The 4,146-nt window shown below is 45.7% G+C and overlaps 1 long non-coding RNA gene across 1 annotated transcript; it reads left to right on the top strand.

Annotated features, from left to right (window-relative positions):
* Nucleotides 1-343: 343 nt before the first annotated feature.
* On the top strand, nt 344-3,131 carry LOC144383406 (uncharacterized). Its single transcript, XR_013450769.1, has 3 exons — nt 344-484; nt 599-696; nt 908-3,131. It is a non-coding gene; the product is annotated as an uncharacterized LOC144383406 (long non-coding RNA).
* Nucleotides 3,132-4,146: the final 1,015 nt, after the last annotated feature.

Here is a 4,146-nt window from a genome sequence, read left to right as displayed (position 1 = left end):
AACACAAAAAGTTAAAAAGTCAATATTCAAAGATAACTGGTGAAGTTCCTCCCACTCATTTTGGTGGTGGTCTTTGCTAACTGAACTCATGCAAACTCTCTGGTTTGGGGTTACCACACAGAGCTTGTTGCAAACACTAAAAAGGCCCAACGTCTCCCTCCCCTCAGTGTGCCCCAAAAAAGCTGAGCAGAATAATGAACAGTAAACAAGGGGAGCAGAAGGGAGGGAGAAGATGGGGTGTCCGACTTGAACTGAGGGCTTAGACAAAAGAAGGGGTGTCTCCACGGTGACGGAGTCGAACTGTTTGGGTCACATGATTTTTCCATTGAAACCAGTGAAGCTCAGCGTTCAGTCCATGTTTTGGAAGCCAATGGCAGAAACATGAGTGGAGCCCGACAGGACGGAGCCATGACGGCAGACAGCCATCTGAACGGGACGGCGGCTTTGGGGCTACACGACCAGGAGACGGAGGCAGCTCTCAACGGTGTGTTGTGCTGTGTTATATCAGTTCACTTCCACCTCAGGGAACCAAAGGAATGCTACTTCCGTTTTACTCTTTCCACTGAAGCCCGTTCTTCCTTTTCCTTATTTTTCTCAGAGTTCCAAGTGTTTAACATCCCTCATCATTGCCCTGGCCTTGTGCATCCTCACGGTCACCGGCCTGTACTGCGTCACCGTCTGCTACAACCGAACCAGGTGAGGATCACGAATCCGATGTGCTTTGATTATTTCTCACCTTTACTGCTTTCCATGGAAGTTCCCACGCAGGAGGAGAGATTCCTCGTTGACGTCTTAATATTAAGTGCACTTGCACTGAGTGTTGGTACTTTAAAGAATACCGTGCATTATAGAGCCCGAGGCATTAAGTTACATTAAGAGTCACTAGTGCAGTCGTCTTCTCCACCAGGCAGTCAAAGAGAGCCCATGTGTATGAGAGTGCAGTGACCCGGGGCGAGCCGGCGGACCCCGTGGCCGTCAAAGCAGTGAAGAGGTCCACCAGCTTCATCAACCCTCTCGCCTTCTTCAGGAAACCAGAGGCGGCCAGGGACAACTCCAGGATCTATTACATCTACAGCAACCCGCTACCCGTGGGACTGAAGGAGGAGGAGGATGAGTGGGCCGCTAAAGCCCGGCAGGCACCGGATGAGCAAACTGCAGCGGCGCTGCCACTGTCGTTTCAGGAGTACGCCAACGATCCCAACAGCGGAGTCACCTTGGACCCTCCCATATTCTACATGCAGCTGTAGAAGGTGGTGAAGAGTCATGCTGTGGGGTTGCAAGGGAGAAAGTTGTCTGAAAGTGTCGAGGCGCACTAGAGACACGTAGCAACCCCAAATGTCCGAGCTTTGACTCTGCAGATGTGTCAAGACGTGTCCCCATCTACAGGCTATAGAAAGGGAGCTTTAAGTAATCATAGGACTAAAAAATAAATAGACTAGGAAATAACCCAGAGGATTTCATAGTGGCATCGCCACGGTTATCTCAGCAAAAGCATGGATACTACAAATTGATATGAGAAAGCCAGCATTTTAGTCTGCGGTATGACGTCTGTACGTGTTTACCAGGTAAGGTGCTTCAGATGCTGTACAGTTGCATTACGGGTATTGTAGGATTTGAAAGCTTAGGGACTACATTTTGGGATACGCCCACCGCTGCTCCAATTATGATTGAAAACTTACATAGCATCCTGCTAGAAGGTCCATAACTCCCCCAGCCAGTATTTCATAAACAACAAAGACCTTTAGTGCGTGTCTCACTCTGGTCTTTGCATCCATCTGTGTTCTCTAGTTCCGTAGCCCTGTAACATTTTTGTTTAAAGCCGTCACTTGTGAGTTGTGTGACATTACAACATCAAATCACCGGTGTGGTAATTTAAAACTTTAGTCTACATCCAAGTTAAGAAGCGTGTCGGATTTTGATGGATTCTACTGATACCTGTTCTAACATCACTGGCTAGATGTTTTAGGCGATAGAAAGCAGAGCAAGAGTTTTCTGTCCCTAAAGATGGAGGCAGGTACCTATGGCGTTTTTCATCGCCAGTAGTGTTATTCAGCCCTGCTTTTTATTTGTGAGTCCCAGTTTTGTTTGTGTAATTCTGTAGGAGTTGACTTGTAGGAGGAGACTTGGTCCTTCTTCTGCATACTTCAGTTCTTCAGGAATATACAATGAGAGACTCGGTGTGTTTACATGATGGTATAATTCGAATCTTTGCTTAGTCGGACTATGCTCTCTTTCAGGGAAAGTGCTATTATCCCAATATACATGGTAGTAAATAAATCAAATCATTGGCCGAAAGCATGTCATATCCGATAGGTGCCGCTGTTTTCATTACAACTAGTTGTGATACAGCCATTTCCGCTTGACCTCTTCACCACTACGAACAACAACCAACAACAACAACATCAACTTTACGAGAAAGATGGCGAACGGAGAGCAAGGTGAAGCTACATCCTTCTACTGTTTTTGCATGATGTTAATAGGAGCACAGCGAATGCAAATGGCGCTATTGGCTGATTTGATAACGGAGAGAAGACGTCGTCGGGATCTCAAGCATGCGCAAAGACGCAACGTACAGTTCCTTATCCGATTCACCGTTACATGCCGCAATAGTCAAACTATCCACTGGATCGGATCGAGTTATCGGGGGGTGTTAGTCGGATCGTAGTCGGACCGCACACAGTCGGACAAAGGTGTTCACATGAAACGGATAATTCGATTTCAGTCCGATTAAGCCAGTTATTCGAATCCATGTAACCACGCTGAGTGAGAGGGAGGGTGAGAACACAACTTGTGGCATAATGACATTCTCTATGACATAATCACATGTGTGTGTGAGAGTAAGAGATGATGAGTGAGTGAGAATGTACCTAAATCACAATTTAAGTACTTCTTTGACGAGACTGCTGCTCTGATCCTAGGATCCTGGAGGGGGTGTTGCCTCTGACAAAAAGTTCTAGTCATTATGTTACAATCTGGTGTTTTACCGATAGTCATATGGAATTTGTTGCAATGAGAATAGAGTAATATACATATATTTCACAAGTTTTTTTGCAATGGAAAAGAAAGATATCTAAAAAGTTTGTGATCGCTGCAGTAAATCAGAAAATTTGTATTAAAAGACTTTATAAATTTAATATTGACAGCTTATTCACAGTGTTGTCTCTGGCATTCATCGGCAGCAAAGTACATAACATTATTTGTTTCTAAGTGACTCACCGTCATAGTAATCAGAAACAGACACAGCAGCTGGTTGAAGGGCGGTTCCTTTCATCGTCTGATGGATGGTGGTTTCGCTCTGAGGAAGACTGACACAAATTGATCTGCGCTCAGCATAAGAGCTCTTGCAAAGCACCATCCGGTCTTCTTCACCCTCTGCTCATCCCTCATCGCGCCTGGTCCCACATCGCGTTGGATTTCGTAACCAGCCTACACCCCTCTGACGGAAACACAGTTATTCTGACAGTGATTGATCGTTTCTCCAAATCGGCCCAACTCATTAAAGAGACAGCAGAGTTACTGCTGCAGAAGGTGTTCCGCCTGCATGGTCTGCCCATTGATGTGGTCACAACTGGCCCTGCAACTGTCAAAGTTCAGTTGCCGGGGGCCATGAAGATCTACCCCACCTTTCATGCCTCCAGGGTGAAACCTGTCCAGGAGAGTCCTGCCACTTTCACAAGAAATTACATATACATTCATATTCAGTATTCAAATAGACCGAGTGATGTGAATGGTCCACCAGGTAATTCAATTCAATTCATTTTATTTTTATTTTTTTTATTGGACCTGGGTCCAGAAGGAACTACAATCTACGGAGACCTGTTAGGCAAGAAAGCATAAAAAAACTCCCGGAAAGAAGCTGAATTAGTCATGTGCATTAATAAAACGTGGATTACTGTAGAAAGAGAGAGTGAGAGAAGAGCTCGGTGTGTCCTAAGAAGTCCCCCGGCGGTCTAAGCCTGTAGCAGCTTAACTAAGGGCTGGTCCGGGCTAACCTGAGCCAGCCCTAACTATAAGCAAAATCAAAGAGCTTAAGCTTTATCTTAAAGAGAGCTGACCGAATCTGCCCCCCGGACTGAAAGTAGAAGCTGGTTCCACAAAAGAGGAGCTTGATAACTGAAGACTCTGTCTCCCAGCCTACTTTTTAAA

This window comes from Gasterosteus aculeatus, chromosome 9 (genome assembly GCF_964276395.1).
Source record: "Gasterosteus aculeatus chromosome 9, fGasAcu3.hap1.1, whole genome shotgun sequence".
NCBI classification, from domain to species: domain Eukaryota; kingdom Metazoa; phylum Chordata; class Actinopteri; order Perciformes; family Gasterosteidae; genus Gasterosteus; species Gasterosteus aculeatus.
The sequence above is the reverse complement of the archived record's forward strand: the minus strand, read 5'-3'. Positions and strand labels throughout refer to the sequence as shown.